The 26,440-nt window shown below is 37.2% G+C and overlaps 1 protein-coding gene across 1 annotated transcript in view; it reads right to left on the reverse strand.

Moving 5' to 3' along the window:
* Nucleotides 1-26,440, reverse strand: part of LOC145260613 (proton-coupled folate transporter-like) — an 89,765-nt gene that overhangs the window by 34,787 nt on the left and 28,538 nt on the right. The window lies entirely within an intron of this gene.

The following is a 26,440-nucleotide window of genomic DNA, read 5'->3' on the forward strand; positions in this document are numbered from 1 at the left end:
CTGCCAGCAGTTTCATTCCTACGACTTCGGCTCACCTTCCAAGGATTACTGCAGAGATGACACACAGCAGTTTCTAAAACTGTATATTGACTGGCATTGCATTAAAAACTATGTATGAACTAGAATTTCATTGAAAAATGTGTATTGATTGGCATTGCATCAGAAAATTGTGTATTAACTTGGATTGCATAAAAAACTGTGTATTGAGCGTGATTGCATTGAAACACTTGTATTGACTAGGATTTAATCAAAATGGTGTACTAACTGTGATTAAATGGGAAGTTTTGTATTGACTGAGATTGAACTGAAAACTGCATATTGACTGGGATTGCATTGAAAACTGTGTATTGACAGGGATCGCATTGAAAACTGTATTGACCTTAATTGCATTGAAAATTGTGCATTGTTTGGAATTGCATTGAAAGCTGGATATTGATTGGAATTGCATCTAAAAATTGTGTATTAACTGAGATTTAATTGAAAACTGTGTATTGAGTGGGATTGCATCTAAAAATGTGTATTGACTGGAATTGCATCGAAAACTGTATTGATTAGGATTACATAGAAAATTGTGCAGTAACTGTGATTTCATTAAATACTGTGTACTGACTTTGATTGCATTTAAACTGTGTATTGAATAGTATTGCTTTAGAAAACAGTGTATTGACTATGACTGCATTAAAAATTTTGTATTGACTAGAATTGCATCTAAAAATGTGTATTGACTTGGATTGCATTAAAAATTGTGTATTGACTGTGATGCCATTGAAAACTGAGTATTTATTTTGATTGCATTGAGAATTTTGCATTGATTTAGATTGAATTGAAAACTATGTATTGACTAAGATTGCACCAAAAACTGTGTATTGAGTGTGATTGCATTTAAAAATGTGTATTGACTGTGATTGCATTACAAACTGTATATTGTAAAACTGTTTACTGTGTATTGTGCATTGAAAACTGTATTGACTGCGACTATGTTAATAATTTTGCAGTGTCTTAGATTGCATGAAAACTGTGTATTAACTGGGATTGCAGTGAAAAATCTGTATTGACTTGGAATGCATAAAAAATGGTGTTTTTATCTGATATTGCATTGAAAACTGTGTATTGACTGGGATGGTATCAAAAATTGTGTATTGATATTGATGTATTGACTGGGATTGCATAGAAAACTGTCCATTAATTGTAGTTTGCATTGAAAACTACTGTGCCTTGGATTGCATAAAAAATTGTGTATCGACTAGGATTGCTTTGAAAATTTTGTATTAACTGGGATTGAATTTACAACTGTGTATTGACTGGGATTGAATCAGAAATTGTGTATTGACTAGGAACTTTGTATTGACTAAGATTGCATCGATAATTTTGTATTAACTGGGATGTGTATTGACTGGAAATTCATCTAAAACTGCTTTTTGACTTAGACTGCATCAGAAAACTATTGATTGAGATTGCATTGAGAATTGTGTATTGACTATGACTGTATTTGAAATTTTGTATCATTTGAATTGCATTGAAACATGTGTATTCAATGGAAACTGTGTAATGACTACCATTGCATGTAAAATTGTGCATTTACTAGGAACTTTGTATTGATTATATTGCATCAATAATTTTGTATTAACTGAAATTTAATTTAAAACTGTGTATTGACTAGAATTACATCGAAAACTGCGTTTTGGCTTGGACTGCATCAGAAATTTTTTTATTGGTTAGGACTGTATCAGAAAATTGTGTATCGACTAGGATTGCATTGAAAACTTTGTATTAACTAGGATTGAATAAAATATTTTGTGCTTACTGAGATTGCATTGAAAACTGTGTATTGATTGGAATTGCAACGATAATTTTGTATTGACGAATTGCATATGAAACTGTGTATTGGCCATGTTTGTACTGAAACCTGTGCATTGACTGGGATTGCATTGAAATTGTGTATCAACAGGATTGCATTGAAAACTGCATATCCACTAGGATTGAATCGAAATTATGTATTGACTAAGATTCCATTTAAAACTGTGTATTGACTGTGACTGCATTAAAACTGTGCATTAATGCGATTGAGTTAAGAATTTTGTATTGAATACGATTGAATTGAAAACTGTATTGACTGGGATCGCATTTACAACTGTGGATTGATTGATGTTATATCGAATTTTTTTATTTACTTGGATTGCATCGAAAACTGTATTAACTGGAAAAAAAGCAATGTAATTACTGATATTGCATTGAACACTCTGCATTGACTTAGATTGCATTTAAAACTGTATATTTACAAGGATTGCGTCATGATTGTTGCAAAGATTGCACAGAAAATGCGCGCACGCGACCCCAGAATCGATTTTTGTCTATGATCTTTCTGTCTTCCCATTTGAGAAAATTTTCAACGATTATTTTGAAATCGGAGACTTCAGTTGTTTCGTTTTTATGGATACACTCAGTATGCTGGCCTGACGTCTAATATTGCAAAACAATCAGAAATGATTTCAGTTCATCTCAAAATTTTTAGAGAGGTGTTCACTGAGTGGTGAAAGAACTCAGCTCTGATTGAGAATCACAATTCCAGTTTTCCACGTTTTATGATTTTTTGCTACTGTGGGGTGTCCAACACAAAATATCATCTACCACTGGCCACAGTCAAACAGACGTGCTGAATTCACAGTCAAAGCTGTAAAAGGCATCATCCACAACAATATATCAGCCAACAGCAATTTGAGCAATGACTCCAATACAGGAACACGTACCTACTGGAGCTAGGATTAAGTCCTGCACGGATTCTTTTTCATCCCAAATTGTGAGACAGTATCCTCTCAAACCCCCAACATTACCAGGTACATCCTGATTAGATCATTTCCATTGAATACCAACTCAAATGGCGAAAATTCTAAGGTTTCATTCATTGTTAATCTCACTAAGGTCTGTATGAGGAACCGATCCCACTCTGCCGGATTGTCAGTAATGAGTTTACTTAAGATATCCACCAGCGTCCTGTGAAATCGCTCAACCTTGGAGTTACTCTGGGGATGGTAAGGGGAGGTCAACACATGTTGCACCCCAGACCTTCCAGTACTTCCTTCATAACTTTATTCACATTCTCTGTGTCATTGTTGGTGACTAATTGCTCTGGAGACCCATACCTAGGGTAGATCTTCCCCAGGATGATACTGGCCACCGACTGGGCGGTCTTATCTGGTACCGCATAGGCCTCTGGCCAGTTAATGAACCAATCTACCATGCTCATGATATATTGATTACCACGCTCTGTTATTGGATAGGCCCGGAGATATCAAAGCTCAATTTCTGGAAAGGATACTGCGGAACATCCGTTTCCGCTAGTGGAGCAAGCAGGTGATATCGACTGTGAGTCTGACATTTTACACATTGGTTTACCCATTCCACAACCTCCTTGGCCAGGCCAATAATAGTTTCTAAATATTAACTCATAGATTTTTTTGATCCCCAAGTGTCCTGCCCTCTCATGTGCTTGCTCCAGGATTTCTCTCCGGAGTTGGGCTGGTACCACCGTTTTTAGTCCCATTTCTCCATCCCGACCAGCAATATAATATAGCCGGCTTTGGTGGAGGGTATAGTTTTGAATCTGACTTTTCTCCACCTGGGCTCTTAACCCAGCTAATTCTTTATCTTCTTGACCTCTCTCAATAACTTTGGCCCAATGTGGGTTGACTACAGCTTCAGCTTCGGTTGCATCCGTCTCACTCCAGTTCAGTCTTTCCTTCATGGTATGGAAATTAATCACTCCTCTCTGGAAAGCCCTGTCATCCACACCCGGCTCTAATCAAATAGCTTTCGATTCCAGGATAAAAGATCTATGCAGATATTCTCCTTACCTTGCAAGTATTCAATTCGGCACTGATAGCCAGATAACTTGAGTGCTCACTGCTGGATCTTCTTGTTCGTCCAGTCCGCCTCAAACAGATATCTCAATGGTTTTTGGTCAGTTTTCACCACGAATTTGGCCCCACTTAAATAATAGTTTAGCTTTTGCACCACATATACAATCGCAAAAGCTTCCTTCTCAATCACCGGCCACCTCAGCTGGGTTTTGGATAGCTTATACGACAGAAAGTATATTGGAATATCCTCTGGTATGCCAGGCATGGGGCCTTCCTTCTCAGGACACGGTTGGGTCAACATCGTCCCTATACATGTGTCACTTGCATCCGTATATAGAACCATGGGCTTACTCATGTTCAGATACGCCAGCAACGCTATAGCAGTCAACTGCTCCTTCAGGGTGTCAAATGCTCTCTGACATTCTAAGTCCCATTTCTAACGGGCATGCTTTTTCGTTAATGCTATTATTGAAGCGGCCAACCAACTAAACACAGGTATGAACCAGCGATAACAGCCGATCATCCCAATGAACTCTGGCACTTGTTGCACTGTTTTCGGCTCAGGCAGAGACCTGATAACCTCCACTTTGTCTATATCAGGTCTTATTCCCTCCTCATTAATTACAAATCCCAAATACTTAGTTTCTTTCTTGAGAAACTGACACTTAGGCAGTTTTATTCTCAATTGATGCTGACGTAATCTCTCAAATACTTCCATCAAATGTCCAGGCGTTCATGAAAAAATCAAAATATCATCCAGGTATGCCACTGCAAACCCCTCTAAACCCCGCAAAACTATCAACATTAGTTGTGAGAAAATCCCCGGTGTATTACAGACGTCAAACGGTATGACCCTGAAGTTAAATAGTCCCGCAATGACATGCAAAAAACGCCTTCTCCTGATCCTTCCCATTGAGGGCTACTTACCAGTAACCTGATCTCAAGTCCAAGGTGGTAAAGCGCTTCCCTCTACCAACTAAGTCAGTATGTCATCTATCAGGAGTAATTGCACTGCTAGGGGTTTTGTAATAAAATTCAGTTTCCGGAAATTCACACAGAATCTGTGACCTTCGTCCTTCTTCTCAATGATCACCACAGGGAAACTCCACGGAGAGGTGGAGTGTACAATTATTTCCACCTCTAACATATCAGACACCGCCTCCTCTACAATTTTCCTTTTATGAATTGGGGTTCAGTAGGGTTTCAACCTTACACGTAGGTGGTCTCTCATCGTTACCATATTTGTACACCCAATTCCCGATCGTTAGAGGCAATAATATCTCAATCATGCTCTAGCAGTTTTATTACCTCCCCTTGGTACACAAGAAGTGCTATCACTTCCTCAGTTTTTATCCTTGACGATTCCCCCACCTTCTTTGTCACCCCTCTACCCCAGGTCTCTATTCTTTGGACCCTCTCAACAGGGTAGGCTCGTCCCACCTGAGTTCCATGTTTAACCCATACCATCTTGTGGGAATTATTTGTTAGCAGCACTGAGAAGCTCCCATGTCCACTCACTATGGCATCGCTAATCACCACTTCTAAGTCCCTGTCTCCCTCTTCTTCTAGGGAGGTCACTTGGTAACCATCAGGGCTTCCCCTGGATCCTTCCCGTCATGGAAACCACTGTCCGAGGAAGAATTTCCGCATCCTCTGAGGGCATCACAGGGAGGTTCTTCAGCTGTCCTCGGCCACTTAGGAGAATACTCCTTCCCTTTAGCCACAGGGTTGGTGGAACGAAGCTAACTGTAGATCCCATTTTTTTCAGCAGATCATACCCCAATATTAACTCTTCACATAAATCGGGTGCGACATAAGCCTGTAATTGTCCAGACATCCCCTCTAACTCATAGGTGAGCCTGGCCAGATTTCCAGAAGTAGTCGGGCTTGATCTGCCTGGGCCAATTTCAGGTCAACCAGGTGCAATCAGCCTTGGTCGGCCATCTTCTGATAAGCACTGAACTTAAACAGTGTCACCAATGCTCCTGTATCTACCAGGGCTGCCACCTTCACGCCCTCCCACAACCAACTGGCATCTAAGATCCTGACTCTCCTTTAAAACACATCAGACTCCCATCCATCTTGGCCTTTGATTTCCTTCTTGGTTAACCCTCTGCAACGGCTGCTCCACCTGCTTGAGAGTCTCCCCTTTTTTTGGAGCACTCTCTGCGCAGATGGCCTGGCTCCCGGCAACACCAACATTTCCTTTTCGGGCAGCCTTGGGCCATATGACCGAACTGACTACAGGTTCAGCAACTCAGGTGCCCTTTCACCTCTCGGATCGCCTGGCTCTCCAGTCTGTGAGTGTCATCTGGTCGTAGCTCCATCAACCTCCTTCTTCGACCATCTCTGGGTAAGCCAGAAGCAGCCTCCACTCGGACCACTTGACCTCCCATTCTCTTCTCTGGTCGGTCAGGGGGTAGTTTATCTTTATCCATTTTTCTTCCTAGCGGCAATCCGCTGCATCTGTACATCGACTAGATCGGGCTACTCTCTGTCCCATGTCTCTCCCATCTACAGGCCAATCGAGCCATTCCCCTCCTACCTGGAGGGGGCATAGGGCCCCCTTGTCGTTCCCTCCTTTTTTGATGTCTGTCGAAGCCCCTTCTTCTCCAAAGTGGGGTTTTCTTGGCACACCTCAGTTCGTATTCTCGGATAAATCTCATGTGTCCGTAACATCTTGTAATCAGGGACAGCGAATTTGCGTCCATATCCACTCCCTTCTCTGTGCTGATTCAACTGCTTCCTGTAATCTGACCGGGCTTTCTTTATTGACATCGGCTCAGACGTCTCTATCCCTTAAAGCCTCTCCAAGTATAGCCGCCAATAAAGCTTGGACAGATTCAATTTCTCTCAGCATATCATCAGGGAAGGTTCTTCTAGCTAAACTGGATATCGGCTCCTCTAACACAGCTATGTCCTCTCTGTGTTTCTGTCGGATTCGGACCATCGCTCTCATAGCTCCTTGGAATATTTTCTCTCTAAAGCTGATCGCAATTGTTCCCAAGTCAATCGGGGGGGGGGGTGTTCTTCATCTGTCGCGCGGCGGTTTTGTATGCCAGTAAAACCACCTCTGCGTCACAGAGGCCATAAACCGTCAGTTTTTATTTTCAGGAGGGTCTGTACCCACTCATCCAGATCACTAGGATTCCCTCTAAACTCAGGTAGTTCCAGTCTCCCCTTCTAATTTATCGCCGTCGTTATTCCCTTCTCCACCATGCTCGTAATTTACTTATGTATTTCATTATTATTATTAGTTGTTCTTCCTCCCTTATACCCTAACAACAACCAGAAATCAAATATAATAAAATGTAATCAATCAAAAAGAAGAAAAATTGTACATATATCTCCTTAAAACCCACCTTTCTCTCACTCTTTACCCTCTCTCTTTTTCTTTCCCCCTCTTTCTGAACTCACTTTCTCTCTCTTTTTTCTTTCTTTCAAATTAAGCCAACACGCCTACAAGTAATTCAACTCCGTCTCTCTCTCTCTCTCTCCTTTTTTCTTTCTTTTCCAATTTCACTGACGACCAGGATGCATGTACAACTCACTGATCAGTCCCCCTCTCTCTCTCTCTCTCTCTCTCTCTCTTTCAAATTAAAATCAGCCTGGCTCGTTACACACGCAGCCGAGTACTACTACACTGCCGCAATCACTCCCCTCTCTATACCTTTCTCTTGTTAATTCGTTAACTGCTATTACACCAACAGACAACAGACAGTTTCGTTTTCAACAATCCACTCCCCCCTTTCTCTGTCTGTCTGTCTGCCTGCCTGCCTGCCTGTCTGTCTGTCTGTCTGTCTGTCTGTCTGTCTGTCTGTCTGTCTCTCTCTCTCTCTCTCTCTCTCTCTTGTTATACCAGCGAAGCAATTCTCAAGCGTTACAGATAGCAAGAAAGAAACTCCAAAAGAAATTTCACCTGGGTTAACTCTCAACGTATACGACTTCTTCTCAGTGTCTTCTTGCCCCTTCGCATTTCTTTCGTTTTTTTCTTTTTCAAGTCTCTATTTTATCTTTTTCACTTATTTTTACAATCAGTTCACTTTTGTTTGTGCCGTGAGTTTATTTATTGTTTTTTTCTTGTTTTCAGTCTCTCTCTATATTTATTAACATTTATTTCGTTCGGTAGTATTATTATCTCTGTTCATTTCTCTGTTACTCTTTTTGCCTAAGTCCCTTGTTTCCCCATGGTATATTTTCTCGAGTTTAATTTTTTTTCCCCTTTTTCTCTCAGGATCAAAACGGCACTACTGTAAGACGTTACTTATGCTGATCATTTACTGATTAGACCCGATATGTTTACAAGTTAATTCAAGTTTTTATCCTGCATACATGGCAATCAATGTAAAAACTCCCCGTCGCAGGTCACCAGATGTGGTCTCTGATCCCGTCGAAACTGCAACGGCAGTAATCGTCCTCTCCGGAAGTTCTTTACAAGATTCTTCCATGTCGTAGGCCTCGTTGTCGGTTCCCGATGCTGGCGTCTGCTGAAAATTAATTAGCTTCTCATGCCGATCAAAAGAAAACAAACAGAGGATTCTAGTCTACTAAAAGTTAATTCACGAAATTACAGGTGCTTTATATATGTAAAATTGTTCAGTTCGATGACAACAGAAAACAGTCGGAAATCTTATTCTTCATTCTCCACGATGGCGATAATGGCGGAAGGGTTGGGTGGCGTTCTCTTGGGTGAGTGTTCTTGCCTTGAGATTTGGCTCCAATCTGCTGTCCTCTGACCCGGACATTTGCTTATATTGAAAGGTGATGGGGTAGGGTAAGTTGTTCCTCAGACCAATCAGAACTCAACACGTTATTCGGGGAATCCTTGCGTGTGTGCAAACCTGCGAACTTTCATAGGCTTGCGAATCTGGGACCAGAACTCAGATTCATTCACACTTTAACTTCTCGTACTCAGAAAGGCAGACATCCCTGAGGCAGGGTTCGTCAGGCCAAGAACGAAATCATATTTCGTTCTAACTTTTCAAATGATATCTCTCGTCATGTTTTTTCACAAACAATAAAATTACATGCCTGCTTTACAAAAACACAATAAATACATCCTTTCAGATAGGTTATCCGCGATTGCCCTGTCATCCAATAATGTTTAATAGACAATATCAGCATAATTACACAGCCTTACTCAGTGTTTAGGGGTCTCAATCTCCCAATGGGGAGCTGCATCGCTCCCTAAGGCACTATCCCCTATGCTGACTGCTGAAAAGCTCCACCCTTTCCACTATACTAAAATAGGAAATGACCTCCGCACCACCACCCCGACATTGCTTAATGGATAAGAAAATAAAATCCATGTTGCATATGAAAAGAATACAGCCACAAACACAAGCTTTTTAAATTCTTTTTCTTTCTGCAATTCCTGCACCTGACATGCCAAACAAAAGTGCTCCCGCTTGTATGAAGAAGTCCGTCTATTACACTAACCGGGGATAGAATAAATGAAATGTAATAGCAGAATATGGGCCGACCACGGACGATTGGTTTTACAATTAAGAAAAAAAAAGACGCAGGCAAACAAAAGGCGATGGCTTATAGCAACCAAGAGATGACAAAGGCAGATGTAAAAACAAGAAATAACTAACAGATCGCGGACGTGCGTATGTCAGCAGCAGCAGTAGCAGCTGTATGTAAATGACCGAGCCGTGTGCGAGATGACGTGACACACGAGGAAGAAGGAAAGACAACATTATACAAAAAAAAAGTAAAACGTGACTCGAATGAAGACAGAGATAGACATGTTACACACGTGGCCCGATGGCGACAAAGAAAAGACGTGTCCTAAACATGGCCGGACAAATACAGTGTACCACATATTCGACACGGCAGAGTCTTGTTAACATATTGGAGTACGAGAAGACTTTTGAGCAAGAGACAACGTATTATTCTGGAAAGTACCTGTAAATAAATGTCTGTTGCTTTAACTGGAAAAAAGTGAGTCGAGTTTTTTTCTTGTCTTTGTTTTTTTTTTTGCGACTGTCTGCATACAGCGTGTGGGTCCCGAGTGTTGCTATGTAACAACTACGTTGCATGACAAAAGGGGGTAAAAAATCGAGGTCGTCATTGTTTGTATTCAAAATACAAAGATAAATAGCGGAGGGGAAAACAGAAACTTGGTAATGTTGAATGACGTCTCTGGAATCAGAATAGGAGGAAGGACGTTTCTAGAACACACACACACACACACACACACACACACACACACACACACACACACACAGAAAGAGAGGAGGAGAGAGATATTCTATAAAATAAGAGCTGCATAAAACAACATACAGCGAGAGAGGTGGAGAGCAATAGACAGGAACTTATTAACAATCTTGGCGAAGTAGATTACAAATTAACTGAAATGAACCTCATTTCAACCATAACTCAATCACAAAACCAAGTAATATTTTAATATGTATACTAGCAGGAACACCCGTCGCTGCCCGAGATTGAATAATGATCAACGGATGTTTCACGCTCTCATATTTTTATTGTTATCGAAATCGGTGAAATCGTCCATTTTTCAATCAAATCGATTGATGTTCTGCTCTAGTTGGGGACCCATCGCAGTGCACCAGGAGGAAGCTTGACATACCTTCTCTCAGTGACTTATCCCACGATATATTGTAGTCTACATTGCACTGTAGAGAATCTACTGCTGATTTTATAAAATTATTTCATAATGGCATGAATTGAAGTTTAAAATGCAAAAGTCAAGGATCATGGTCCAATTGTGCTCTAAGAGAAACATTCATTTCAAACACGTCCCTGTCATATCAAAGAACCTACTGTTGATTTCATATGCTTGGCCTTACTGAATTTAAGTTTTAAATGAAAAAAGTCAAGGATCATGGTGCTTTAAACAGAAACATTTATTTCGAACGCGCCCCTATCACATCAAAGAATCTACTGTTGATTTCATATGCCGGGTCTTTCAGCTTGTGAGGTAATAAAACTTCTCAAATGCACTTGTGATGTTAGGCTGTATAAGGTGTTAACTTTGGTCAAAATCATCTGTTCTTTCTTTCATCGAATTATTTCGATTATCGATTATTGATACTTATCGAAGACACTTCCATAGAAAACCTGTCTAAGAACACCACAATGCGCATCAAGTATCTTCGTATGAAATTTCATAAAACTCGGCCCAACCGTTTTCGAGTCTATAGGAAACGAACTCCTACACACACAAAGTTCCTTATATATATATATATATATATATATATATATATATATATATATAGAGAGAGAGAGAGAGAGAGAGAGAGCGAGAGCGAGAGAGAGAGAGAGCGAGAGGGAGAGAGAGAAAGAGAGAGGAGGAATTAGATAGATAGGTAGATATTTTGTATAATTAAAATATATATAAAAAAGACGTTGTGAAAGAAACGGTGATTAACTCAGCTTTGTGTGAAAACAGATAAATAAATGCCGAAAAATGTCATAAAACTTGAATGCTTTCAAAATTTGAGGTAATTATTTTAAAAGCAGTCTAAGTCGAAATACAATTCCCCCCCACCCCACTCCTTCTTTCTTCGTATCTCTTCCAATTCAATATGCATCTACACATTAATTCAAAACAGCGTTTGCTAGGTTGGTTATTCAGGCGAGCAATCGAATTTTCATTCCCGGTTGGTTCGCAAAATATTTGTTCTGGTTTCTCGATTATTTATCGTGGTTCTGTATTTATATAAATATATGTATAGAATAAATATTTATAAAGCGTCTTCTAAGTGTTTCAGTTATTTTTGATTTTATACCGTCACTCCCAAATATTCGGTATTTGGTGAAATTTCCAGATTTGTTTGTATGATTTTTGTTTCATCGGCGATTATTGGCCGGTGTGTCCAAATTTTGTTCCAAAATTATGATTGTTTTTCAGGCTTTTTTCCCCAAACACAGTACCGCTTTGGCGTGTTTGGGATGGGATCAAATTTACAGAGACTGCGTAGGGAGTTGGGCAGTTAGATGTATGTTCACGCTTGAACTTTTGCATGTCAGTACAGTTATGGAAACAGGGCGCCGATAGGGAATTCCAAAGTCTAGGAGTTTGAGAGAAAAAAAATTGAGTAAAAGACTTTCCGGCATCTATGGATCTCAACAGTGTAGGGGTGGGGGTTTTGCAACTTGTTGGGTTAATCGGGGGTATTTACGGCGTATGAGTACATGTGCCAGGAGTTCGTCGGCGCACATTCCATTAAAATACTTGTAAGGTAGGCATAGGGATGCAATATTTCGTCGATCCGACAGGAGTTGGTGTTTAGCTGTTAGTGCGGGACCTATTTTGAACTCTGTCTAGTGCATAATCACGTTGACACATCTGTTCCTGTTAGATCACCGAAGTTAAGCAACGTTGAGCCTGTTCAGTACTAAAATGGGTAACCATTTGGGAATTCTAGGTACTGTATGTGCTCTCTGCTTATCTCGGCATTGATTGCAGTCGTCCTGGAGAAGATGCGTGGTTGAAGACTGCGCAACATTTGTCCCGCAATTACAGCCTTAGCTACCCTTAAAAGGTGTATGTATTGTCTTTCGGGGCTGAACGAGAGCAATATACAGCGGCGCCAAAAAGAAAGTCCGCACTTGTCATTTTTTTTTCAAAAATCGCAAATTTAAGCTAAATTCAATGTAACTGTTTAAACAAACTATACCTCATTTGTTCGACAAAGAACTACTTAATATGGTATGCGTTTGGTATGGTATCTGCCCACACAGCAATTAATAGGGATCGGTTTTTAATGAATGAATGAACATACATTTAATCATATTCAATCATCATGGCATAAATGACTCGTTCTAAGTCAACGGGCTATAACTTTTGCTCTTTGTAATGGACAAAATGTCTAGTTGTCTTATGTTTTCTAACAGGTGCAAATGAAGTTGTCAGCTAAATTCTGGAGGTGGTGCTTGTAAGAAATCGCAGTTTCGAGTATTACCGGAGAATCCCGAGACAGTCTCGGAAATGGCCGAAGCAGTTTATCACTGCAAAAAATGTAAAAATATATCCAACGACACTAAACATACGAAGGATTGGGTTGGGGTTAAAGTTTAAAAAATATTTAGCCTTTAAATAAATTTGAAAAAAAAAAAAAAAATCCACGTCACAAACTTTAAATGCTACATAATATCAATTATTTTGTTCAATTAATCCCAAAGAAGGCATGTTTTCACTCGAATGAGATTAGCCACCGGGAATTAGAGGCCAAATATATAGGGACATCGTAATTAGTGACCAAATTTATAGGAGCATCTAAATTAGTGGCCAGATGTATAGAGACATCTAAATAAGTAATCAGATTTATAAGGACATTTTAATTAGTGATGGGATAGAAACATCTTAATTAATGGCCAGAGTTATAGGAATATCTTAATTGATGGCCAGGTTTATAGGGACATCATAATTAGTGGCCAGATTTATAGGCACATCTTAATTAGTGGCCAGATTTATAAGGTGTTGCGGTGTGGAATAGGAAAAATTGAATTGAGAAAGAAACGAACTAGAATTTATTTCGTGAAGAAACAAATGAAAGAAAAGGGTACAGCACGTGTTTAGTTTGGCGTGCGTCTCTCGCTGTTAACTGGTGAGAGGGAAAGTCTATTGTTGTATATATATATATAGAGAGAGAGAGAGAGAGTGAGAAAGTCAATCCAGTTTGGCGTGCGTCACTCGCTGTTAGCTGGTGAGAGGGAAAGTCTATTGTTGTAGAGAGAGAGAGAGAGAGAGAGAGAGAGAGAGAGAGAGAGAGAGAGAGAGAGAGAGAGAGAGAGAGAGAGAGAGTCAATCCAGGCCATGGAGATAGAAAGCGTGTAAAGTGTACGTACTGTCTGTTGACTCTTGCCCCACACAGTAACAGGTGGCATGAGGCGCGCGGGCGCCCTGAAAGGGACGCGGCTGGTCCGTCGACCGCTTAGGTTGGAAAGCGACTCGAAAAAGGAGGAAGCAGCTTATTGCTCTTGCTTTTATAGTTGTTTCCGGTGGTCTTTTGCCCATGTGTGGATTTCCTTTAAAGGGGAAATGACGTTGCCCATGTGTGCGTACGTATGTGCGTATGTGTGTGTACATGTGTGTATGTAAGCGTGTGTGTGTATGCACGTGAATGTGAGTGTATGTACGCGAACATGAATATATATACGTGTGTGTACGTGCGCACGTATGTTTGTGTGCGCGTATGTGTATGACAAGAAAAATGTCTTGAGATGTGAACGCGTGTTTTTGTGTGAGACTAGAAAGGGCTCGCACAAAGGACATTTTAATTAGAGGCCAAATTTATAGGGACATCTTAATTAGTGGCCACATTTACAAGGACATCTTAATTAGTGGCCACATTTATAGGCGCATCTTAATGGCTAAATTTATAGGGACATCTTAATTGTGAATTTGTGCAGCGAGATGCTTGTTCACATTACATTTAATTTCTCTGCATGCTGGTGCAGTCGGGGAAGAAGCGAGCTTAAAAAGAATTCTAAAGCCAAGCGGTTCGAGGAAATGAGCTATTAGTCTAGAAACCCTTTCGGCAGCTATTAATCTCAACAGGGAAGGGGTGTGATTTTGCTACTTTTTTGATTTTGGGCTGGAGTATTTACGTTGATAAAATACAAGTAGAGCAAGTTCGTTGGAGCACATTTTGTGGAAATACTTGTAAATCAAGTACTAGGATACAACATTGCGGCGATAGGACACAGATTGGAGATTGGCAGATAATGCGGGATTTATTAGGTAAGAGAAACACGTTTTAGACGCTGCCAAGAGGAAAAGACGAACGGACACTAAACTTATAAGTTATTTGTTACTTTTTAAAAAAAATTTATATTCAGATTGCAAAGACGGTTACAACAGATTTTATTTAACGGTTTCGTTTCTGTTTTGCAAAGAATAACCATTATCATGAAAAGAAACTCATCCTTTATTTATTAGTTTAACTTACACTCGCATTGCTAAGGCGATTAAAACAAAATTTCGATGCTTCTCCATGGCATCACACATACTGAATATGAATGTCAGAAAATTACCAGCGAAAATTTATGATGTACTTACTTGTCATGGAAAACAACCACCGTTCACCAAAATTACGGAAATACATCCAGTATTTTTGCTTTTATAAAATAAATAGAACTTTTAGCTGTACGCGGAATATAGCTGGAATTATCATGATATTCAAGGGAGATAAGCCCTCTTTATTCCACCTTTAAATAAACAAGAAGTTTGAATTATCTCCCTTGACTTTCATAACGATGACATTATACAAGGAATAGTAGTGTGCTAAATAATAATCAGTGTTAAATGACAATATTCTGGATGTTGAAGGTTCAATCAAGCGTGCGGATTACATTAAAAATACAATTACGAATCATTTAAGACTCTTACCCAGTTATGGCTGACGGGACGAGAGCAAACTACCCCCGCAGATTAAATAAAGGCTCCATTTGAAATTCCGTACAGATTCCTGAGTGAGGCATACATAAATAAAAATAAAAAAATTACCAAGCAAAAAATTCCCCTAGTTCGACAATATACACTTGGAGAAGGTTGGAGGTTACATCGACCGAAATGTTGTGAGAATAAGATCCAAGATTAGAATAGTAGTCCAAATGATCTACACAATCTTTACTTATATATAAAAGGCACTTCGTGTGTGTCTAATTTCGTTCCCTATGGATTCCGAAACGGTTGGGCCGATGTTTTTGAAACTTCACAGAAATATACTTTACGTATCTGGGAGTGATCTTAGATAGAGTTTGTATCGGAATGCTCCCGATAAATATTGAAAATCAATAATCAAAAAGTCTAATTAAAAGAAACAACCCGAAATTTGATCAAAATTAAGACCCTTATATAACCTAACATCACAAGGGCATTTGAAAAGTTTTATTACCACACACGCAGAAGTGCTTGGCGTATTAAGATTAATAGCAGGTTCTTTGAATGTTTCTGCTTAGACCATAATTGAATCACTGATTTTTGCATTTTAAACTTTAAGTCATTTTATAAAAATATTTTTTATAAAAGCAACAGTAGATTCTCTACAGTGCAATGTAGACTACAATGTAATGTGTACTAAGAAACTGCGGGGGGAATGTGAAGCTTTTTTTTTTTGGAGCATCGCGATAAGTTCCCGTCGAGTGGGGTAATGAATCGATTTGATTGAAAAATGAGCGATTTCACTGATTTCGGCGGCAATAAAAATATAGAAAGTGTGGAAACACTCGTTGATCTTGATTTAATCCCGGACAACGTCAGGTTTCCCTGCTAGTTCAAAAAATAAAAGTAAACTCATTCCCGGACAACGCTGAGTACGTTGAACAAGTCTTCAGTAATGAATAATGACGTATGGTTGTCACAGATTGCCGACGATCATGGCAGCCATTACACGTTGATCAAGCCTAAAACAAATATCCTACTTAGTGTTTCGACATGCAGAGTCTCTCCTTTGCTAGATAAGGCGTAACATGACACCGGCCAACGTGAGATAAATTCATTATTTGATAAAACAAGAAACAACAGGAATTATTTCGAATTCTATTTAACTGATTGGGTAGATAAATCTCGTTTCATTTATTTCAACTTCTTTTCCTGTTTCCAATTTTTTGACAGCTTATCTGTTCAAAAGAAAGATCATCCCAAAACGTATTACGTTGGTGAGAAAAGAATGACGGTTTAAACCGCGACCGTCGTAAATATAGATTCAGGCCCTTGCACTTAAAAATGACGTAATGTTTGAAGTCATAGCAAGAAAGATCTGTTGAACAGTCAGACTGTTGATGTGACAGGGCAATTTCCGAGTCGTGTGCGAAGAAAAATAATATAAAAAGAGCGTGTGCATAGACCGGCGATCACGTTCTGCACGTTCGGGAGCACGTCCGAGAGCACGTTCGAAGTCATTAGAGAAGACGAGTACGTTTGGAATAATGTTTTATTCGGGAAATAAGTTATACACCATCCACTATGGGTATGCAATTCCTACAGGTGCGTACCAAAAGAAGCTATTAAGCCTAAAATATTGATATGAGACAAGACAGGGGGAGAAGCAACCTTAGTAGAAGTCAGTGCCATGATGATGCTGGGTTAAACAGAACTGAGAGAGAAAAGATTACGAAATAACAAGGTCTAAAATACAACATGAAAAGAAATTGGAATCTTAGGAAGATCTCCACCATTCCAGTAATTATAGGAGCAACCGTGCTCTCGAACGTTATCCACGCATATCATGTAATCTTGAACGTACTCCAAGTCTCTAACGTAATCGTTCTCTTTCTCTTTTTTATAATCTTATTTTAATTTTATTTTTAAATTGGTGGTGCCATTTTGCATGCACTTGCATAACCCACGTCCGCACTGTGTTACAAGGCAAGCGTTCAAGATGAAAAAATACGAATACAGAAACCGGAATTAATCAGAATATGAGTTCATTTATTATATAAATATCATCTGTTGAAATGTATGTATGTATGTATGTATCTCAAAAACTTCCGACAGAGGCGATGGATTTTCACAATATCGGTATCGTTTTGAAGCTCGACCCTTCGGACGACAAATAACGAAAAATTGGCTGAAAACATTAATTCCTTCACCCTCAACTAGGCACTTTTCTACAAGGAGGGGGTCGCTTTATTCCGCCGATATTTTCGAAAGTCATCCCCTCTTTCGATTGTCTAGTCTTAATTTAAACAAACGTCACTTCCGGTTTGACGATGGGCGCAACAGTAAAGACGTCACGTTTTTTTTTACGTTCTTTTCCTCCTTTGCGGTACGAGTTCAAGCCTGCTTGCTTACTACCACTTTTTTTTTTCACAACACACACCTCCAAACACTCGGGCAACACCGGGCAACACCGGGCAACACCGGGCAACCAGGCTAGTTATTAAATAAATGTCGGGTTTTGATCTTTATGTTCACATTCGTATTAATCGACATAAATTCAACATTGTTAAACGAATTAGAATTACAATTAACATATTAAAATATTATTATTACGTTGGTAAAATAGATAACGTCGTTTATTTTTACTCTTTAAAGATATTTTCGGCCTCACTTTTGTTAAGATTTTCTTCTGCGCAGTTGAGATTACTTGGAGAAGTGATACTCGATGGGTGAGAGGTCCAGCGAATCCGGTGTGTGTTGCAGCAGGATGTTAGCCTCATCTGTTGATTAAATTGGTTGGGTGTTTTTATTTTACAGCATATCAACCCTTTTCAGGTTATTTAATGCCGAATCCAGAACAATTTTTTTAATAGAGTATATTTTGTTTTTTTAAGTCGGTTTCTATTGAACCCATAGTTGGAACCCTAACAGGTACTACCAGCCCGGGTCAGAGTGGACCTGGAAGCAATGGCAATTAAAGAATGGCTCCACACTCCCCAAAGCGCGAAAGCTGGGGCCTCACCATCGGGTATAGTTTAAGGTCATATCCAGAACCGTGTTGATTAAACAACATGCTTCTGGTACATCTAGTCGATTTGTTGGCAATATCTCTTTGCAATTATCGTCTTGTAGTATTCAGGAAACTATTGAATTAATCAATCCCCGTGTACCTGCCTGGTGCTACCAGATCAGGCTGTCTGAAGATATTGGCTTCCTGAGACGAAATGCACCTAACATTGATGTTTTTTGTTTTTCTACTTCCTTTTTGCAGAACTTAATTATGTTCAGCAAAACCAAAACCAAAAAACAATAACCAACCATTTTTCTCTTTTCCACCTCCCCATTTCCCCCTTTCTCTTACTATCTCCCCTGACTGGTTTCCTAACTTAAAATGTACCAAACGTTAATACTGTAACCCTTTTTCCCCTCTTCCATTGCAAAACTCATTTATATTCTGCAGGACAGAGAAAAAAAACAAAACAAAACAAAAAAAAACGATACAATCCACTATAAAACCACCAAACCAAAATACTACAAACCAGCGATTGAAGATACAAACATCTTGAAGAATTAAAAATTCCTACACAATAACTGGATACAAAATGAATACTATTTCCAGAATAACTAAATTCAGCATAAAACAAAACAAACAAACCAAACACAACTCTACAAATAAATATTTGAAGATATGAAGAACTTGAGGCATAAAAACTGTTTCCAAAAATAACTTCATTAAATAACCCGAAAAGGGTTGATATGCCGTAAAACAAAACAACTAAACAAACCAAACCGTGTACCTACATGTAAGGATGTTTGTGAAATACACACACACGCGCGCGCGTGCGCGCACACACACACACGCATGCACACACACACAGCATATATCTATTTATCAATATATATATATATATATATATATATATATAATATAAATATCTTATAAAAGTGAGAATGTGTGCGTGTGAGGACACTTCTCAACCTATATACTCAATGACTTTTTCATCTGCAGACTTGAAATTTAGTATATGGATTATTCAGACATGTGGAAAACTTTTAATACATTTTATCCGGCAAAAAAAAAAAAACTTCTAAAGAGTCAAAATTGAAAAAATGGTACTTGGGAGTCGTCGGATTTCTATCTGTTTGATAACTGTTTCACGATCGCGCATACGTGAATGGTTCACATTACAGATCTCTTATTTTAAATATAAGTCGGTTTGAAAGCACTTTTCAAAGATCGTGCCACGCTGGCCGAATGGTTATCGTACTTGACTCGCTGACTTTAAGTTTTGGTTTCGATCTTAGAACCAGTATTTTTTTTTTTTTTACTTAGTGGACTGTTTAGGAAAAACATAATACTCGCATGCACATGTCTCAGTTTCTGTATGAATTAAAATATAACACGTATACGTATTTTACGACCGGGCAACGGCCTGCTAGTATATATATATAAAAGTGAGAATGTGTGTGTGTGTGTGTATGTGTGTCTATGTGTGTGGGTGTGCGTGCGTGAAGACAATTCTCAACCTATATACTCAACGATTTTTTGAACTACAGACTTGAAATTTTGTATATTCATACATATGGAAAACTTTTTAATCCATTTTCATCCGAAAAGAAAAGGATGCTAAAGGATCAAACCTGAAAAAAAAAAAAACGGTACGTGGGAGACATCGGATTTTTATCTGTTTGTTAACTATTTCACGACTGTGTATGCGCGGTCGTGAAACATGCCAGCTTTCTTATGTTAAGAATAAGTAAGTTTTTAAAACACTTTTTAAAGAGTGGCCTAATGGTTATCGTACTTGACTCACTGTCTTTAGGTTTTAGTTTCGATCTCAGCTCGAGTATGTTTGTTTTACTTACAAGAAGTGAAATGTTAAAAAAAAAACCCATAAAACTCGCATGCACATGTCTCAGTTCCTGTATGGATTAAAATATAATATTTAAGCGTATTTTACGACCGAGCAACGCTGGGCGGCCTGCTAATCTGATTCAGATTGAGTGCTTTATGCCAAATCAATAGTTAGATATGATAAATTGTATATATATTATTTAATTGGAATTCATTATTGAGATGAGTATTGTTTATTAATTTATTTATTGAAGACTATTATCCTCAACTTTTTTAATTGTTGTTTCACGGCGTTTCGGCGAACGTGGTGAGACGACAGCAACTATGGATAGCAGTAATTGCTGAGGATATAGTTAGGAGATTCGGAGTTCCTATCCCGTCGTGGTTACCACCTGACGAAGGCCTGGGGAATAGTTGGCAGAACGTCGTGAAACAACAACTAAGAAAAATGATAATAGTCCGCAATAAAATTAATTAATAAATGGTTAAATGTGTGCTCATTTTTTGCATTAAATACTAATCCATTTTTAATTCATACCGTCGGATATATTTGATCCTTTTCACACACACACACACACACACGCACGCACGCACACACACACACACACACACACACACACACACACACACACACACACACACACACATATGAATACTTCATTTAACCATGTAAATTAATATACGAAGATATAATTTTATGCGTAAATTTTCAGTATTTATTTCAAATGCTCACCACATAGGTAGAGATAGGTAGTAAATTATGACAATATGTATGGCAATTAAGTTACACAGAAATTCCGCGTTTCATTCTCGTGAAAATTCATCAGGCTTATGAATGAAACGCGGAATATTCTGCGTAGCTTTATTGGCATATAGATTTTCAGAACTTTATATATATATATATATATATATATATATATATATATGTACAGACATATACATACATATATACATACATACATATATATATACATATACGTACATATATATATGCATACATATATGTACATATATATATGCATACATATATATATATATATATAATATATATATATATATATATATACATATATACATATATAGTTAGTTACAAAATATATATGGCGATTCATCCACTCTAGGATTCTTCAGGCTTATGCGTAGCTCTATCTACGTATTGAGCAATTTTGAAGTAAATACTTAAAGTTTACGCATAAATCTATGCTTTCGTATATTAATTTTATGTGAGTAAATGAAGTAGTTATATATATATATATATATATATATATACATATATATACATACATATATATACATATATATATGTATATATACATATATATACATACATATATATACATATATATGTATATATATATATATATATACATTATTTTTAAAATATAATTATCCACTGACACGTGTTTCGTCGTCCACGACTCATCAGAGTGGCTGAATCTAGCGAGTATATATATATATATATATATATATATATATATATATATATAGAGAGAGAGAGAGAGAGAGAGAAGCAGAGAAGGAAGAAGATGAAAAACAAGAGCGAGGTTGAGAGACGGATAACGGTAATGAAAAAAGTCGAAGGAAAGCAGTAGAAAGACAGAGAGAGAGAGAGAGAGAGAGAGAGAGAGAGAGAGAGAGAAAGAAAGAGGTAGAGAGAGAGAGAGAGAGAGAGAGAGAGAGGGAGAGAGAGCGATTATGTGCGTGAGAGTGAAGGTAGACTGTAGTCATGGCCTCTTACCCGTCATAGATGAGTACATTAACTAATAAATAAGAAACAAAAAAAAAAAAACAAAAAAAAAAAAAAACATGGGAACTCTCAGGTGTTGATATCATACTTTCGTATTAAAAGTGTCCACTTAGAAATTTTCGGTATTTTTTAGTACCGTATTTAAATAAGTGCCACTTTAGAAAACTGACCGTCAAACATAAAACACCAATATATATATATATATATATATATATATATATATATATATACGTACATAATTCTTTTTTTTATGTTTCCCTGTCTACACAGTGTAGGAATATTGTGTTTTAAATTCAGCCGGACTGGAAGTGAAGGCGAATTCAAGCTAAGTAGGTAAGAAAATTTATATATTACTTGCAATAGTTGACATTTTTATCAGTTCTTTTTTAAGGTGTCGAATAACAATGAGTATCATTTGACACATACACGCATGCAATTGCACTTTAAGAGACGGTTAGAATCTTAGAAAGATCTCTCGGTTGGAATGTTCACACACACACACACACACACACACACACACACACACACACACTCATTTTCTTCACAACACATCATCCCACTCCTTACAAGTTACTCTAATTTATGACATTCGGCCCCCTTACCCTTAATCTACAATCTAGCTACCCAGATCTATTCTACATTAGGTGACACTTATCTAACCTTTTCTGATTTTTATTTTTTGAGGGGAGAGGGATAGAGGTAGTGAAAATATTTTCTTTTCCAAGTTTATATGAATGAAGTTTGTATGAATGAAGTTTATATGAATGAAGTTTATATGAATGAAGTTTATTTGAATGAAGTTTATATAAATGAAGTTTATATAAATGAAGTTTATATGAATGAAGTTTGTATGAATGAAGTTTATATGAAGGAAGTTTATTTGAATGAAGTTTATAAGAATGAAGTTTATTTGAATGAAGTTTGTATGAATGAAGTTTATATGAATGAAGTTTATATGAATGAAGTTTATATGAATGAAGTTTATACGAATGAAGTTTATATGAATGATGTTTATATGAATGAAGTTTATATGAATGAAGTTTATATGAATGATGTTTATATGAATGAAGTTTATATGAATGAAGTTTATACGAATGAAGTTTATATGAATGAAGTTTATATGAATGAAGTTTGTAGGAATTAAATTTGTATGAATGAAGTTTATACGAATGAAGTTTTGTACGAATGAACACAGCTTGAAGGAAGAAATGTCTGAGAGGATAGTGTCATAATGATGGAAAATATACTACCTCCCCATCCTCCTTTAGGAGGAGATAATGCATGGAGATCATGTATGGGGTCTTATGACAACAGAAACGTGACATACTACCAGTTTACAAACGAGGAATTTATATCTGTGAAGAACGTATTATGACAACAGTATAAATGTTACATTATTACCCCCAAAAAACAAAAGAAAAGCGAAGATTATGAGTATTGTAATATAGCGCGTATGGAGTGCGTGTAAGAAAATCAATAGGAGCCATAAATAAGTTGACTAGCGAAAATTTTAGCACATGCAAAATAAGCAAGCAAATGAGGAAGAGAAAGAAGAAGGAGAAAAGGACAGCACGTGGTCGAACAAAAAAGGGAAGCAAAGTGCGTGTCAGGGAAGATGAACGTGTAAGTCGAGGGCGAGAAAGCGCTGTCTAAGGCCGGCGTCAGGTGACGGGGAGAGAGACTTTTGAAAAGCACATGTAATATGACAGAGCGTTGTAAAACATATGGGTGTACGAAAACATTTTTGAAAGATAATGAAATGCGTTATTGTTGGAAGAACCACGAATAAATGCCTTTTTGTATTCGCCTAAAGAAAATGCTGAGTCGTATTTTTTAAATGCCCTTCAGTGTTTGTTTCTGCGACGGTACACGACAACGTGTGGGTCCGAGTATTTGAAATGTAACGACACGATTAAAGTGTAACGGCCACGTTACAGTATGGTATCATGGTAACAGAACACATACTACACTATTCTCCCAATGAAAAAAAGGAGATAATGCCTGGGAATATGGTGTAATGACAACAGAACTGATACTTACATCGTTAGGTGGCTTGGATTAAACATTCATCTAAAATATTATAATAAACTAAATTCGAAATTACACTATCGTAATAGTATGGTTTCGGCTTCAGACACACTGATAGCAAATCTCTATTAATAGATTACACTGCTCACCAACAAATTTGTTTGCGTGTTTTTTTTTTGCCGATTTTAGACGAATCTGATACGCTGTATCAAAAAAATCACATTCGTTTTGCTCAATCCGGTCCAAAGTTTTGAGATATGGCCGCATGTGTTTTTAAAACAAACTTTTTTTTTTTTTACATTTTTGTTAACAAATGCGCCTGTGTGGAGCATTTTTTTTTTTACATTTTTGTCAATAAGTGCGCCTGTGTGAAGCATTTTTTTTTTTTTACATTTTTGTCAACAAGTGCGCCTGTGTGGAGCATTTTTTTTTTTTTTTACATTTTTGTTAACAAATGCGCCTGTGTGGAGCATTTCTTTTTTTTACATTTTTGTCAACAAGTGCGCCTGTGTGGAGCATTTTTTTTTTTTTTACATTTTTGTCAACAAGTGCGCCTGTATGAAGCATTTTTTTTTTTTTTACATTTTTATCAACAAGTGCGCCTGTATGAAGCATTTTTTTTTTTTTACATTTTTGTCAACAAGTGCGCCTGTATGAAGCATTTTTTTTTTTTACATTTTTGTCAACAAGTGCGCCTGTATGAAGCATTTTTTTTTTTTTTACATTTTTGTCAACAAGTGCGCCTGTATGAAGCATTTTTTTTTTTTACATTTTTGTCAACAAGTGCGCCTGTATGAAGCATTTTTTTTTTTTTTACATTTTTGTCAACAAGTGCGCCTGTATGAAGCATTTTTTTTTTTTTTACATTTTTGTCAACAAGTGCGCCTGTATGAAGCATTTTTTTTTTTTTACATTTTTGTCAACAAGTGCGCCTGTATGAAGCATTTTTTTTTTTTTACATTTTTGTCAACAAGTGCGCCTGTATGAAGCATTTTTTTTTTTTTTAAATTTTTGTCAACAAGTGCGCCTGTATGAAGCATTTTTTTTTTTTTTACATTTTTGTCAACAAGTGCTCCTGTGTGGAGCATTTTCTTTTTTTACAGTTTTGTGTACAAGTGCTCCTGTGTGGAGCATTTTCTTTTTTTACAGTTTTGTGTACAAATGCGCCTGTGGAGCATTTTTTTTTTTTTTTTTACATTTTTGTTAACAAATGCGCCTGTGGAGCATTTTAGAAGTTGTTGGGTGTGATATGCCATCTCGAATAATTGTTTGATTAGAAATCGTTATTTTAATGACAAAAAGTAGGCACCGCCAAAAATGGCCGAAAAATCAAGTTGTTGTTGTTTTTTAAAACGAAATTACATTTATTAAAATCCATTATTTCTGAGTAACTTTTTTTTCCAGAAAGACAACACCCTGAATTTTATCATATAGAAAACAGAATAATGTAAAACTTTTTCTACTATTTTTAATTAAATTATAAATTTTAAAATTTCCCAAAAAGTTAATAATTGACATTTTTTGTCTTGCACAAAAACGTACATAAATATTTAAAAAAAAAATGGTTTTTGAAATAATTAATTTATTTATTTGTTGTCTAACTAAGATTTAGGATGATTTTCTATGAGAATATGCAAAAATATTATAATATAAGTACCTGGATTTCAAATAATTCCACTTATTCATATAGGCAACCCGTTACTTCGCGTCGATCTAGAGTCTAGATTGACAATGTTTACGTTTGTAGTTGATAAAAAGCAAACTATGGAAGACCAAACAGGCCAAAAAAAAACTTATTTTTCAGTGACGAAAATTTCAATGTAATATTAACGCTGAGGCTGGCCAGTACCAGATGGGTGACCATTTGTATGAGTTTGGTTTTTAATGTGTATGTGTGTGAGGGTCAGGCTCCCCAAAATGGAGGGGGGGGAATTTAAAGCAGAATAAAAAAAAATTATTTCAGCGCGTTTGGTCCACCATAGTCGAAAGGCGGCAAACGTTTTCAAACGGGATCGAAAAAAATTATGCTATTTTTAACACAAAGGGCACAATATTTATCGATTTTTTTTGTATCGATTCTTCAAAGCATGCCCTGTTTAAAAATGGTCATGCATTATTCGGCTCGCTAAAAAAAATTGTTAATTTATTTATCAAAGATTTTAAAATGGCTTTTTCGTATAAATATTAATTTTTTTTTTTTTGCTTAACTTAAATTAATTATTTTACTTAACATATTCACACCGAATTTCACACTTCAAAACTCAAAAGCGGGATAATTAAACACAATCGAAGTTCTGATATTCAGACGTAAAAATAAGGTATGCAATTTTTTTTTAAAATCTATAATTCTGTCCCTTACAACAACACAATATGTTGTGTTCAGTTTCAGATGATTATTTTAAGCATATTTGTATCCCCTCAAACAAGGGGGGTTTTGTAAGCAAAAAAAAAATATGTATATAAATATCGTTTATGAAAAATAAGTACACTGTTATAAAATTCATTCTTTTCTTAATAATCGCTGAAAATTTCGTATTGATCGGATAATTATCTGATTTTTGGTAGATTTTTAAAAAGACGGTCCGTCAAAAAGTACT

The sequence above is a fragment of the Euprymna scolopes genome, chromosome 36 (assembly GCF_053919585.1).
Source record: "Euprymna scolopes isolate OS-2025 chromosome 36, ASM5391958v1, whole genome shotgun sequence".
Classification (NCBI taxonomy): Eukaryota; Metazoa; Mollusca; class Cephalopoda; order Sepiida; family Sepiolidae; genus Euprymna; species Euprymna scolopes.